General features: G+C 48.6%; 1 pseudogene; it reads left to right on the plus strand.

Annotated features, from left to right (window-relative positions):
- Nucleotides 1–12,710: 12,710 nt before the first annotated feature.
- On the plus strand, nucleotides 12,711–14,709 carry LOC126001014 (DNA-directed RNA polymerase II subunit RPB7-like; annotated as a pseudogene).
- The last annotated feature ends 501 nt before the right edge of the window (nucleotides 14,710–15,210 follow it).

The raw sequence follows: 15,210 nt of genomic DNA on the forward strand, positions 1-15,210 counted from the left end.
CCCAAAGAACTGGAAATATATGAGTGGAACCCGTGGACACCATCCAGCTCACTTAATCGCTTAATGGCCACAGTTGAGTTCTCCTCAAGCATGAGAGGCGGAGAGAGAAACTTGGTTCCAACGCAGACATCAAGACGGTCTGAAGAAATAAACAAAAATAAAATTGCGTTTCTCTGCCCATTGCACATCCTCAGCTTCTTAACAAAACTGCTGCCTGGTACAAATTAGTTTTTTTTCCTCCTCAACCAGCCTGAGCTGCTGACTGGCTCTGGGAGCAGGGGCGAGTGGGGATGAAGGTGGGGATAAGGGGTGGCTTTTATTATCCTTGACGGCTTTGTGGAACCATCCTGAGGATGTGATGAGGAAGCAAACCCAGCTAGAGTTTTCCAAAGATTTTGCTGCCCCTCATGGAGAAGGCAAATGCACATAAAGGAGATGAGGGGTGGGGTGAGGGTAGAGGGAGCCGCATCCTGGGGCAGAAATTTCTCTTGAGAAGCCTGGACACAGCCAAGATCAGTGCAGAAAATGAACACAGTAGCATCTCTCTATGTCTCTGTCTCTGTCCTCCCCCCCCCACACACACACAGAGGCACACTCATTGTCAGTGAATTCTGTGGCGTTCTGTATGCTGTATCAATCTGACTATTTGTGTTCCATCCCTCAAACATAAAGGTTGAAGCCCTCAGCTGCCCCCAAAGTTGAGGGTGGAGAGGGGCATCTGAGAAAGGTGACAGGTCACTCTGAGCTGGGTCGTTCCGAGCCCCCTTATCAACAGGACTCCCGTGAACTCTCGAGCCCTGCTTGTCTCCTGAGAAATCGAATGCCTGAGACCTGGAAAGTCCTCGGCCCACCAAGCTGAGACCTTGACCTATCTGGCTCCCAGCCCGGTGATGGGGAGAAATGATCGAAGGCCCTGGGTGAACCAGGGCATTTCACTCAAGAGTGGGGATGGACTAAGACACGCATCTTAACATGCCAGACTCTCACAGCCACTCTCCGAGATGGGTACTGTTCTGTCATTGTCCTCGGGCAGACAAGCAAGCCCCTGTCGTCACCTCTCTCAGGGGGCATCCTCGGGCAAATACTTGCTGGTCTCTCCAACAGGATAGACTTGAAAACTATCCAAGGCCCCCTTTGCCGCCGTGCTGCCCAACTCCCTTCCCAGATGTTAGGGTTCGAGTTGACACCCAAGTCGGCGCTGAGAGTCAAAGATCACCTCCGATAATGCTAAGTGCAAAAGCGAGTCTATTCGACTAGCCGAGGTCAGAGTCTCATCCAACCAGGGGAGTTTTGACAAGGACCCTGAGCTGAATCTTCAAGCAGTACATAGAGAGCTTTACAGGCTTCCACAACTCAAGCATTTCATTGGTTGATACAATAATGCAAGCATTTCAGCCACTTGAACAGAAATCACATCAGGAATCACAGCATGCTTGGGGTAGATGTCCCACCTTATTGCTGCCTCAACTTTGTGTCAGGAGGTTCTTGTCTAGTGGAATATGTCCTTATCTGGTGGAATCTTTGGACCCACCTAGATCCTCTATTTTAGCTGGACAGGGAGGGTCCTGCCCTTTCACAGGGTATATTTTAAGGTTTTATCTTTGGGCTAACACCTCTGCCTATGGGGAAGGTATAGAGTGGAAAGATATTTTATAGTGGCTTTACTGGGGACTTGGGACCACCTTGGTCCTAAGCCCAGGGGGCTTTTGTTCTCTCACAGAGCTCAGTTCAAGGCCTGGCTCAGACACAGACACAGACACAGAATGTGACCAACCATGTTTCCAATTCAAAGGGCCTCTTGAAGTGGTGTTATTGTTTTCTAGAACCAAGAAACCAAGAACCAGTTTTCCCCAAAGGGTATTTAAAGCCTGCCATTTTCAGGGCAGAAGTTGGGCCACATTATGAAATGGGGCATCTGCTCCTCTCATAGGTATCAGGTAAACTGCCTACCCCCATACCCTGGATGTGGGAAGGTGTCACAGCATTTATCTATCCACTGAGCTTCCAAGCACCTTTTTAAATGATGACAACATGCAAATGTTTCTACACACTGTGTAATGGTAAATGCCGGGAAATCAGGAGGTGGATCTAATCATCTGTCTTTATATCGGGTAATTGTCCCCTTGAGAATCCCAGTGACTCACTCAGCCTTGATTGGGCCGGTGGAGTCAACTTCTCTTAAATGTTCAAGGTCAAGGACTGGAGCAATGGGGTAGCAAGGCATTGGAGTGGATACTTGCCTTGTAGGCAGCTGACCCAGGTTCAATCCCTGGCACCACCTAAGTGTCCTGCATGTGTGGCAGATCTGGGTTCAATTCTGGGCATCATGAAGACTCCCCCAAACCTGCCAGGAGGTATCTCTGAGCACAGAGCCAGGAGTGAGCCCTGAGCACCGCCAGATGTGGCTTCAAAACCAAACCAAACAGAAAAGCAGACTTTGGGTAGGGAGAGTGTTGTGGGTAGTAGGGCACATTCCTGGCAGGAGTTCAGCCCTTGACCATGGTGGGGAGCTGCTGGGGTAGTTAGGAAATCCCTGGCACTACCACGGTGGAACAATTCTAGGTTTAGAGAAGCACAGACAAACCCACTGTGTCCTCTGGCTCCAAAGGTTAATCCTGGGATCAGAGAAATAGCACAGCCGTAGGGTGTTTGCCTTGCATGTAACTGACCTGGAACAGACCCGGGTTCGATTCTTGGCATTCCACATGGTCCCCTGAGCCTACCAGGAGAGATTTCTAAGCATAGAACCAAAAGTAGCCCCTGAGCTCTGCCGGGTGTGGTCTCAAATCCCAAATAAATAAATAAATATTAAAAAAAAAAGAAGGTTAAACCTGCATCAGAAACAGAGGCAGGAACAGCTGGTCTCCCCACAATTTGCACCTAAGAGCAGTCACTCCTGGGGCAGAGCAGAAAAAAGGCTACCCCATGGGGCACCTGGGATCTCAGAGACTCAGCAACTCTGCTCCAATCTCGCTTTCCACGGCTTCACAGATAGAGCAGGGCACGTGAAGTCACTTAGGCTGTGAAGGGCTCCCGGGCTTAGTTCTGGGCCAGCTGTGGGCCCACACACTAGCCCTGAGTGGGTGGCTGAGGGTCCCTGCATTCTCCTGCTGGCACAGGACATTGGTCACAGGCATCCCCGTGTCTGGGAAAGGTCTTTTTGATCAATGCGTAACTAAGTCATTTTTCCCCACTGGCAGCATCAGAAAGAGCACGAAGCAGCGACTATTTCCACGTCTGGCCCCACCTCTGCCATTTGCCACCGTCCCCTTCATTCCCTCCTGCCTTGTGCCTGCTTCTCACCTTTGTTAGGGGCCTAAGAACCTTTGAGGTTTCTATATCAGGCTGGATCTTATGGGGCTGAGCCAGCTTTGGGGGGTGGAAGAGATAACAAGTTAACCAAGAGGCCCAAGGACTGAGTCCACGCTCAGCCCCCAAAAGCCATCTCATCTGCTGATAAAATGAGCACTGTTTGGCAGTGGGCAAAGGCCTCTGTCTACTGCGCACCCTCAAATCAAGCCTAAGGTTCTGAGCCAACGTGGCCCCCCAGCACCTCCCAGAGAGAAATCTGGGCATTAACCCTCCTCTGTGCCAAAGGCTCAGACCTTTGGTTACTTTGGGCTGTTTTTCACCAACCATTTCTTATTTATTTGTTTTTGCTTTGTTTTGACCCTCACCCAGCGATGCTCAGGGCTTACTCCTAGCTCCTGGTGGTGCTCAGGAGACCATATAGAGAATGGTTCTCCAACCCAGTAGGACACATGCAAGGCCAGCGCCCTCCCTGCTGTCCTGTCGCTCTGGTCTCCCAGCAATTGTTTTAATTTTTCCTCCAGCACACACTTGGTTTAAAGGGCCTTTTCCATACCCAGAAGTATTCGGGCCTTGGGGCTTTGGGGCTTAATGGGGTGTAGAGAAGATTATGTTGCTGATCCCCTGAGCTCTTGATCACTGTTCACCCAAGCACTGCTCCCCAAGAGAGAGGATGGAGTCGATGTTCACCCATCAATCTCGAGTGTGCAGCAAGGGGACAGTCTTCCACTGCTGTTTAGTAAACAGCCATAGAGTCTTGTATAACTATCCTTGTTCTTGGTCTGAGTCGACTTTTCCCAAATCCTCAAAGCAAGTTCCCTGAGAAGTCTCAAAGCAGCGTGGGGTCATCTTGCCTGCTTCTTTACTTCTGTTACTCCCCTCCTCCTAGCAGCATCTCACTAGATGAGACTCCTGCAACTTTCTTCCAGAGTGATCCAGGCTGTTCATTTTAGCCTGAGAGTTTTCAAAAATCCACATCTCCCACTGTAAAGCAAACAGGTCTTTGCTTCAGCGTTGAAGTCCTGGTGCATCCAACACCCTCTCCCACTCCAGAATCCAAGGAATTCAACACAAAATGGAGAAAGAGGACCCACTCTGAGCACACTTTCTTAAATATTCTGAGGTATACCATATTGAAACCCTCTTAGGTGGAAGTCTGACTGCTTCCTGAAGGGGAGAGTTTGTTTCTGAATCTGTTAGTACAAATTTCCCTAAGAACCAGCCCTGGTGAAGGATGTGGGTTCGTTCCACACTCTGAAACGCTGAGGTGGAGGGTGGGTGGGTGAGAGTCTTACAGAGTCGCCTTCTGTTTGGGCCATTTCAATGCCATGTGATTGGCCAATATCGAGGGAAACAACTAGAGGCTCTCCTGGCCTAGAGCTAGTAGGGCGGTAGAACACCAACCTCAGAGGTTTGGGCTTCACACGTGTGGTTACTGGAAATGGCTTTCTAATTTTTGGCTTTAAGGGCCTTGCAGAAACATTAGAAAACACTCCAGAAACTTTTAGTGCAAAGTTTGAGAGTTCAGCCCATATCAGTTAATTCTCACAATATATAGGAAATGAAAAAAAACAAAACAAGGAAAGCCACCACTAATGCAATTTGCATGAGGAGAAGCTCAGGTCCAACCGAAGCCCAAGCCACTGATATCACTTTGAACCAAATAGCCATAAGCTTAAAAAAAAACAAAAACAGAATGGTGAAATCTACTTAAGAAGCAACAAAATTAGGAATCCAGATAGGAGCATCCAGGGCGATGACACAGAAGACCTTCATGCGTCAGCCACTGAAAGGATCACGAGCAGGTCACATGCCAATGGCGAGGCTAAGCCCACTCTCCATGCAGTAGGTGGTCCACAAGAAGGCCAGATTTAGATTGAACTTCAAACTTGCACTGGAGCAGCGCCATAAGCAACAGGGCGACCTCTGCAGCAGCGGTGGCAGCATCGTCTTCCTGGGAGAAAGAAATGGCCATAAACAAGAAGGAGGGGCTAAATACAGTCTAGACAGAAGTTACATCTTCTATGAACAGACTTTACACAAGTACAGAGGTAGCCCCCCCACACACACACACACATACACACGGACAAAAGGATCGATCCATAAGAAAAATGGACCCAAGGAGAATGGATCAAAGCGCTTCAAAATATAAAGCCAGCTTCTCAGGTGTTCAAGTTTTCTAGATCCTTGGAGTGATCAACGTTGATGGAGTTTAACTTTGTTGGAAAAAGGCTTCAGGTTTAGAACACACATAGAACTTTTTTTTTTTTTTTTTGGTGTTTGGGTCACACCCGGCAGCCCTCAGGGGGTCCTCCTGGCTCTAGTTCAGAAATCGCTCCTGGGGCCAGAGAGATAGCATGGAGGTAAGGCATTTGCCTTGCATGCAGAAGGATGGTGGTTTGAATCTCGGCATCCCATATGGTCCTCTGAGCATGCCGGGGGCGATTTCTGAGCATAGAGCCAGGAGGAACCCCTGAGTGCTGTTGGGTGTGACCCAAAAGACAAAAAAAAGTTTACTATACAGATAACAGAATAGAAATTAAAACACAAATTAACTTTCCAATAATGAACACTATAGTGGGAGTCTGCATGCTGAAGCTGTTGTTCCTTTTCTATTTTTTTTAGTTTTTGGGCCACACTCGGCAGCACTCAGGGGTTCCTTCTGGCTCTGCACTCAGAAATCTCTCCTGGCAGGCTCGGGGGACTATATGGGATGCCAGGAATCAAACCGGTCTGCCCTGGGTTGGCCATGTACAAGACAAACACCCTACCGCTGTGCTATCTCTCCGGCCCCACTGCAGCTATTTTTCTGTTGGCAAAACGTTAGAACATTATTATAGACATCTCTAAAGAGCATCCACTAATTTAATCAGCTGTATTCGTTGCAGCAAGTCTCTTAGAAGTATAAAAAAGCATATAAACTGCTGAAGATTTTATAGACAATTATCTATTTCTGAAACTTCTTGACCATCCAACTTAAACCAACTTTTTTTATGCTGTATTTTTACAATAGGCTGTACAATGACCCTTTTCCGTTTGACTATACAGGTTCAAAAGAGAGAATAAATTGTATCCTTCACGGTTGTTCCTAGAGTCCATAATGTATTTTGATAAGTCAAGGTTTTCTAAAGCAAAGTTAGGTCTGCAGTTTATTCATCTTCTTGCCATCGTAGAAGAAGCGTTTCAAATGTATTAAGAGCACAGGTGGTGGGCCCGGAGAGACAGCACAGCGGTGCTTGCCTTGCAAGCAACCGACCCAGAACCTAAGGTGGTTGGTTCGAATCCCGGTGTCCCATATGGTCCCCCGTGCCTGCCAGGAGCTATTTCTGAGCAGACAGCCAGGAGTAATCCCTGAGCACCGCCGGGTGTGACCCAAAAACCAAAAAAAAAAAAAAAAAAAAAAAGGAGCACAGGTGGTAGTGTCCATATTTCTGTCCTTTTTAAGGAATCCTGCATTCATTGTCACAGTGGCTACAACCATTTTTCCTCTTTAAAAAAACACTTTCAGCCCAAAAAAAACCATGGGTTTTTTTTTTGTTTGTTTTTTGGCTGAAAGTTCAAAATTAAGGTGCCAGCAAGGGGATTTCTTCTGAGAATTCTGTTTATGGGTGATTGTCTTCCCACTATAACTTCACCTTGTCCTCTTTCTTTGCATCTTTGTCTTCATAAAATAAAAAAAGAACGCTTTAAGGCAATCCTATGACATGCTTTTGCCTGTAGATGCCAAAGGCAAGGATAAATGAGTAAAGATCTCTGGTGTCTGAGATTCTTGGTGGCAGAAAATGGGCATTGCATTATAGACTTAAGCTGACCTTGGCAAAGTGTAGCAATAATAGACTCATGTAACTGTCTGTGTCCCGGCCAAGCTTGTTTTACAGCTGTTGAGGCAATAAGATGATCTTTATTTTTCTCTCTATGTCTATTGGGCATCTCAGCTTTGTTCAAGTCCTGATGAAGACTCCCCATCAAGATTAGTTGTTTGGGGCCAGAGAGATAGCACAGTGGTGTTTGCCTTGCAAGCAGCCGATCCAGGACCTGAGGTGGTTAGTTTGAATCCCGGCATCCCATATGGTCCCCTGTGCCTGCCAGGAGCTATTTCTGACAGATGCCCAGGAGTAATCCCTGGGCACAGCCATGTATGGCCCAAAAACCAAAAAAAAAAAAAAAAAAAAAAAAAAAAAAAAAAAAAAGAATAGTTGTTCATGTGGATCCTATTAACTGTCTCCTGCAAACTGTTTATCTTTCCATCAGTCATCTTAAATTCTTTTGGGTTGATATACCTGTGCTGTCCTGACCACAGGCTTTTATTATCTTACCAAACTCTTCTGCCACTTATGTCCCAACAGATTTGACCTGATGTCCTTCTTATAATGGTTCTTTCTGGTAAAAGGAATCCATCCAACTGGGAATATTATCCAAGCATGTAGCACTGAATTCCTGTAACAAGCGCGTCCTAAGTTATGAAGTCCGGTGAGAGCAGGGCCATTTCCCTGATTTAGAGCATCAAGATTCTGGAACTGGTCCTTTCCACTACCAACAGAGTCTGCCTCATAATGTGGTGTCAGCTTATTATTTCTGTTACCTGTTGAAGTCACATTGGGGGGATAATCGTGGTGTTTCTGAGGGAAGGTTTACACTCTTACCATGCATTTGTGTCTGAGATTTTTCATTTGTGTGAATACTGCTTCTGACAAGGCATCGTGGGACCCAAAGTTTCTTGGCAGGGTTGCCGTTTGTAGCACACAGCATATCCTTTCCTCAAATTGAGATTACCAGCAATCCATTCATTATCCATTTTACCCAATAGGTGAATCGATTATTTCTTGCACCTAACATCTTCTTTAATGTGTTTTTCTGCAGCTGTTAAGATGTCCTTGGGTAAATTAAAGAAGTTTAGTGAAAATAATAAGAACAAAATGTCTGTGGTGGCATGCCTCTTTTTCTATACTTTAGTAATTGAATTTTTTTTTTTTTTTTTGGTTTTTGGGTCACCTGGCAGTGCTCAGGGTTCCTCCTGGCTCTATGCTCAGGAATCATTTCTGGCAGGCTCAGGGGACCTTATGGGATGCCAGGATTCGAACCACCAACCTTCTGCATGCAAGGCAAACGCCTTACTTCCATGCTATCTCTCCAGCCAATCATTTAATTTTTAGAGTTCTGTGAGCTCTTTCAACTACAGCTTGTCCTTATGGATTATATGAGATGCCAGTGATATGTTTGATTTGCCACTCCTTACAAAATTATTGAAAATTTTCCTGGTGTAGCTGGGCCATTGTCTGTATTTTGGGGAAAACCCATAACAGAAAAGCACTGAAGCATGAAGGTGCAAATTTCTTTAGCTCGTTATGAAGTCATTGGAACTCCCCATATAAATGAGAATATGTATCTACCATCACATGAAGGTAGTTTTTTTTTGGGGGGGGGAGTCAACATGTGCAATATCCATTTGCCTCAATTCATTAGTCTGTAATCTTCAGGGTTGGCCCCAGCTACATGTGTTCTTTTCTCAAAGGTGCACAAATGGTATCAACTACTTGTCTGGCTTGCTTCCATAGAATATGATAGTTGACATGCAAATGACAGGCATTTGTATGAAGGGCTGCATGTTCTTCTAGGTGACTTAAATATTGACATGACCAAACAATCAGCAGTTTCATTCCCGAAAGCCATAGGCCTTGGGAGTCTAGAGTGGGCTCTTATGTGAATACTAAATATTGGCTCAGAATATTTTGTAGAAGAGCTTGTAATTGCTGCAGCAAATCTTGAACAACTTGGTCATGAGCATAAAGAGGCAGCTGTTATGCCTGGGAACAGTCTACTATGTAAGCTGAATCGCTTACTACATTTCATGGCTGGGCTCGGCAGGCCACCAGCCCTGGCCCAGCACGGATGCCTTCTCTTCCCCAGCAGGAAGGACAGAGATTCACCTAGTGACCAGAGGTTCCCTGACCAGCAGAAGCTCCCTCTCAGTCATAGAGCTGTGGCCATAGTGCCAGCTGCCAACCCACAAGGCCCAGCCCACCTGCTCAGGCTGCCTGGTGAGGAGGCCCAGCTTTCCTGCAGTCTGAGGGGTCTCGGTGGCCCACCATCTCCAACCATCTCCTAGCTGAGCCCTCGGGGTCAAACAGTATCTTCTCTCTCCTGACTCTGTCCTTCCAAATGGCATCCAAGCATCGTCTACCTAGGCCTGGGTAGAGGGCACAAAGGGAGAAGAGTGCTGGCAGATGAAGCAGAGCAGGGCTCAGGCCGGGAGAGACCTGCTGGTGGACTGAGAGGCCAGTATGGAGGGAGGAGAGTGTCCGGCCCATGGCCCTCTCCTTTCTCTCCTTTCCAGAACCTTCCAGGACCTCCCCTCTTGTCTACTCTCTCCTCATGTCTTCCTGCTCCTGTCCCAGCAGCTCCCTCTGTGTGTGTCCCCTTCTCACTCTCTGCTTCCTCCCACTGCTGGCAGCAAGTCTACTAGACCTTAGAGCCCCCTGCTGCCACCTCTATCTGCCCTTCTGAGCCCCCAGATGGCTCTTCATGACTCCAAAGCAAGTCCCCAGCCTCGAGATCCTGTCCCCATTTCCCTGTGACTTGGACCATCCTCGTGCTTAGCTAGACACCCAAGCAGGGTGTTGGGGAAGCTCGCGCCTTCTCTCAGTGTATCTGGTTTGTTCTCGATACCCCTTGGTATCCTGTGGCCTGATGACAAGGAACCCAAATAGGCCACATCGCCCTCTTCCAGTGTGTACCCACCCACACATGCATGGGGAGTGAGCCCAGCCCCATTCATCCCCGTCCTCCCAGCCCTGTGCACAGCCTCTGCTATGCAGCTGCCTCCGGGGTCACTGACCCTCTTCTGGTTGCAGGCACTTGGCTGAGAATCGAAGGCATTTTGGACGATGGCAAACAAGTGTGCCTGCTGGTTTGGGTTGTTTGGGGTGCTCAGTGGGAATTGAAGGCCTAATTCATGGGGCCCAGTGCTGGGGTTAGGGTAGGTCCTATATATATATATAGATGAGGACCTGCATATATAAATCTAAATACATATTTATGCACATAATATAAATCTGTATTTATATTATAATAAATCATCTGTAATATAAATAATTTATATATAGATTGATAGATATAGATATAAATATGCAGGTCCTCATCTAGACCAAGACGGTCGGCAACAGACAGCCAGGACAGCGGGCAGGTATGGATTGTCCTGGTGGGCCCTGCAGAGGGGCCACAAAAGAGCAGGGGGAAGGAGAGACTGTGAAAGTGCCTGGCTGGGAGGAAAAGTTATTGGCTGCTATCGCCCGACTCTCCCTCCTGTGACACTCGGCAGTTGGTGAGACTGTTAACCAATAGTGGAGACTTTTCTGAGCCCCGCTGTCCAGCCTCATCTGGGGGTGAGGCGATATCTTGGACATGGAGAGGCCTCTGGGACAAATTCCCCACAATCCAGAAGCAGGGTTTTGTGCTGGCAAAAGAGCTTTGTGCCCTGTTCAGTGACACACGCACAGAGCCTGGTGCAGATCCATTTATTCGAACAAGGGAGGAAATAGGACAGAGAATGTCAGAGAAGATCTTCCCTTACCTCTCTCCTCTGCCTCCAATGATCGGGACGCTCCAGTCATCGCAGAGTGTTGGAACTCAGTCGCAGAGCCAGCTGTAGCAGTGCTGCTGCCGCCATGGTGTCTCCCAGGAACACGCAATGTGTGCTGCGGCAGTTCTGATTTTGCTTGGCTTTGGGCGCTCCTACAGTTAAGGATAGAGTATGGCCAGGTTTTGGAGTGCCAAGAGATCAACATGTTTGCCCGCAAAGTGTCTGTTCTGCACGTAAGACCCTCTCTCCACAAGGGTTTCCTTGAAGAACTGAGGGGGAATGCCTGACCCACCTCCAGCACAGCCCACACCCTGCTACTCCCTGGACATTTCCCATCATCCTAACATGGAGCAGCCAATGGAAATGTGAGTCTAAAATGCTAAAATAGGGGGACATTTTTGTCGTCCCCGATTCAGATACCGCATTGGGGGACATTACTGTCCCCTGGATAATATGCTCAGTTGGGGAGATGTTTCTGCCCCCTGTGTCAGTGCCCAGTTTGGGGGACACTTTCTATCCCTGATTTAAGGTGCTGCTTTGGGGGGACACAGTTGTCACCCAATTCGAGGCCAGCACTGGGGGCATTACTGTCCCCTATTAATATGCTCAGTTGGGGAGATATTTCTCCCCGTGTCAGGACCAGTTTGGGGGACAATTTAAGGTGCTGCCTTTGAGAAACACTTGTCCCCCAATTTAGATGCCACCAGTGGGGGACATACTGTCCCCCAGATAAATACTCCCTTGGAAAGAGTTTTCAGCCCCATGATTCAGTGTGTCCCCCAATCTAAGATGTTACTTTGGGGAAACAGTTGTCCCCTGCATTGGGGGACATTACTGTCCCCAGATAAAGCTCAGTTTGGCAGATATTGCTGCCCCTGGCTTACTGTGCACTTTGGGGGACATTTGCTGCCCCCAAAATAAGTTATAATTTAGGGGGCACTGTTGTCTCCCAATTCAATGGCCACCAATTGGGGGCATTACTGTCCCCATGATAAAGCTCAGTTACAATATTTCTGTCCCTGTTTTTCTGTTCACTTTGGGGAACACTTTCTGTCTCCCAATATAATGTGCTGCTTGAGGGGACACTGTTGCCCCTTGATTAGGAAGCCACCATAAGGGGACATTACTGTCCCCCAGATAAAGCTCAGTTACGATATTTCTGTCCCTGTTTTTCTGTTTGCTTTGGGGAACACTTTCTGTCCCCCAATATAATGTGCTGCTTGTGGGGACACTGTTGTCCCCTGATTAGGAAGCCACCATAGGGGGACATTACTGTCCCTAGGTAAACTTCACTTTAGGAAATATTTCTACCTCTGGGTTGGCAAGCCCTTTGGGGGGCACTTTCTGTCCCTCGATATAATGTGCCCCTTGTGCGGACACTGTTGTCCCCTGATTAGGAAGCCACCCCCGCTCTGTCCCAGGCTGCAATGGGTCTCTGCCTCCCAGTTTGTGGTGTTCCAGCGTCTCCCCACTGCTCAGGCTTGAGGGCCTCAAAATAGCAGCTGCTTCCGAGACAGGAATAGACATCTGGGGGTGGCCGCCTCAGCTTCCCTCGGGGGCCGGGGGCAACTTTGCCCCACAGCTGTCAGTCACCCACAGCGAGTGTCACCGCAGCTGGGGCTGGGCTGGTCAGGCCGACCGACCCAACACTGGCTGAGGCCTGATTCTGGCACCTTCTCACGGGCGCCCAAGATCCTGTCGTGGAAGCTAGGGAAATGGAGGCCCAGAGAGCAGAGCAGGGGCTTGAGAACACGGAGAGTCAGGAAGGGCAGTTTTGGGGGCTGTGAGTGGTGGGATTGGGGAGTGGGTTGACGGGTAGAGCATGAGACTGGGAGGTGAGGTGACTCGCACCCGTGGCCTTGGACTTTGCACCTGGGTGACTCGGGTTGTAGTTTCGTTACCTGTAAGATGGGCACCACAGGCTGAGAGAGAAAGAGAACAGCGGTGGGACACTTTGCCTCCCTTGCTGCTGACTCAGGTTTGATTCTGGCATCGTCTTATCATCCTCTGAGCCCGGCCAGGAGGGATCTCCGAGCACAGAGCCAGGAGTAAGCCCTGAGCACTGTCGGCGTGGCCCTTCACAACACCCAAAAAAGGTACATAGGGGCCGGAGTGATTTCACAGTGGGGAAGGCGCTTGTCTTACCCACAGAGCTGACCCAGGTTCTATCCTCAGCATCCCAGAGGGTCCCCTGAGCCTGCCGGGAGTAATTGCTGAGCAGAGCCAGGAGTAACGCCTGAGTGCTGCTGGATTTGGCCCAGAGACCAAAATAAAGAGAAAAAGAAGGGGCCGGAGCAATAGCACAGCGGTCAGGCATTTGCCTTGCACAAGACTAACCCAGGATGGACATGGGTTTGATCCCCAGCATCCCATATGGTCCCTCCAAGTCTGCCAGGAGCGATCTCTGAGTGTAGTCAGGAATAAGCCCTGAGCGCTGCTGGGTTGACCCCTCAAAAAAATACAAAACCCAGCAAACAAACAAATAAATAAATACCTTTCCATTTAGAAGAGAGAAAAAGAAAAGATAAGAGAGCCATCTTTGGGTGGGTTATAGTTTATTTTCTGTGTGCCCCTTGAGGTCTTTTTTCCACATTTCAGCTGAAAAATTGGAGGGGCAAAACCACTTACTCAAAACCTCCCCAGATTAGAGCCTGGTTCCGACTCAGGCCTATCGTAGGAGTCAGAGCCCTTTGCGCCTCCCTAAAAACCCCCCTTGGGTTCTCAGTGCCAGGTCTAAGACCTGTTGGGGAAGCCTTCCCCTCCTTCCAGCCCTGTATCAATGTCACCTCCCCAGAAAACTTTCCTTTTTCTAGGCGTGTGGGGGGACATGCAGGGCACCTCTCATTCCTCGTCCCCCGATATAATGGAGCATGTGGGGACACTGTTGTCCCCTGATTAGGAAGCCTCCATGGGGGGACATTGCCGTCCCCCAGATAAAGTTCTCTTTAGAAATATTTGTGCCTCTGGTTCGGCAAGCCCTTTGGGGGACACTTTCTGTCCCCCGATTAATGTGCAGCAGATGGGGACTCTGTTGTCCCCTGATTAGGGAGCCACCATAGGGGGACATTACTGTCCCCCAGATAAATTTCAGCCTCTGTTTTGGCATGCACTTTGGGGGACATTTTTAGTCCCCCGAATAAGCTTTAGCTTGTGGGGGACACTTGTCCCCCGGTTTAAATGCTTAGGTTCTCTATAAGTCTTGGGCAATTTTTTTTTTTTTTTTTTTTAGAAATTCATGTCCACGTGATTTCTATCCCGCCTATCAAGACAGGTTCTGAGACAGACCCAGGGGCCTTGCTGGGACCTTCGCAAAGAGGTTCTAGCACATCTGCTTGGAACATGAGATCCTGCTGCACCCGCGCTACTTCGGCCCCAACCTGCCCAACGCCGTGAAGCAGAAGCTTTTCACCGAAGTGGAGGGCACCTGCACGGGCAAGTCCGGCTTTGTGGTCGCCATCACTCCCTTCGAAGACATTGGTGCTGGTGGGATCCAGCTGGGCCGAGGCTTTGTCCTGTCTCCAGGCAAGTGCAAGGCCTTGTTTACTGGCCCTTGAAAGGGGCAGTTGTGGAGGCCTTCGTCAACCAGGTTAACAAGGTGGAGTCTTCACTGAAATTGGCCTCATGTCCAGTTTCATCTCGCAATATTCCTTCCCGTCAGAGATGGAGTATGATCCTAATTCCTATCCAAGACTCTGGATGAGCACATCGTGATTCAGCAGGAAGATGACATTCGGCTGAAGATCGTGGGCACCCGCGTGGACAGGAATGACATTTTTGCCATCCGCTCTCTGATGGACAATTACTTGGGGCTTGTGAGCTGAGTGCCAGGGCCCCACTTGGTCCTTATCTTCAAGGTGTGGCTGTCACGCTTCTCCTGTTTTTCAGAGATTTTGTTTCGTGCCTGTGGGAGAGCCAGGAAGGTTTCTATTGGCCCCAGAAAAGCACCTGGACCTCCTTGTATCTTCACACACCCAGATGTTTTCTCTTTTCTTCTTTCTTTTTCTTTTTTTAAAAAACTGTGTCTTCCACTAAAAACATTTTGGTTTCTCATTAAATTTTGTCTTCTTTGTTTAATAAATATTATCTTTATTTAAAAAAAAGATGCATGTTCTCTCCATGTGGTTTCTATTCGGCCTAGAAACAGGTTAAGACCATTCCAGTGGCCGGAGCTGTGGGAGCCTACGTCCCCGCCTCGCATTTGCGGACCTTCCCGGGCCAGCATCCGCCGCCGCCTGCGACCCAGGGAGTGAGCCTCCTCGTTGTTGCTAGGGACGGTGTGTCTACAGAGTGCAGAGAGTCTTCCGCAGAGCCATCCTTGGCCA

Source organism: Suncus etruscus, chromosome 2, assembly GCF_024139225.1.
Source record: "Suncus etruscus isolate mSunEtr1 chromosome 2, mSunEtr1.pri.cur, whole genome shotgun sequence".
NCBI lineage: Eukaryota > Metazoa > Chordata > Mammalia > Eulipotyphla > Soricidae > Suncus > Suncus etruscus.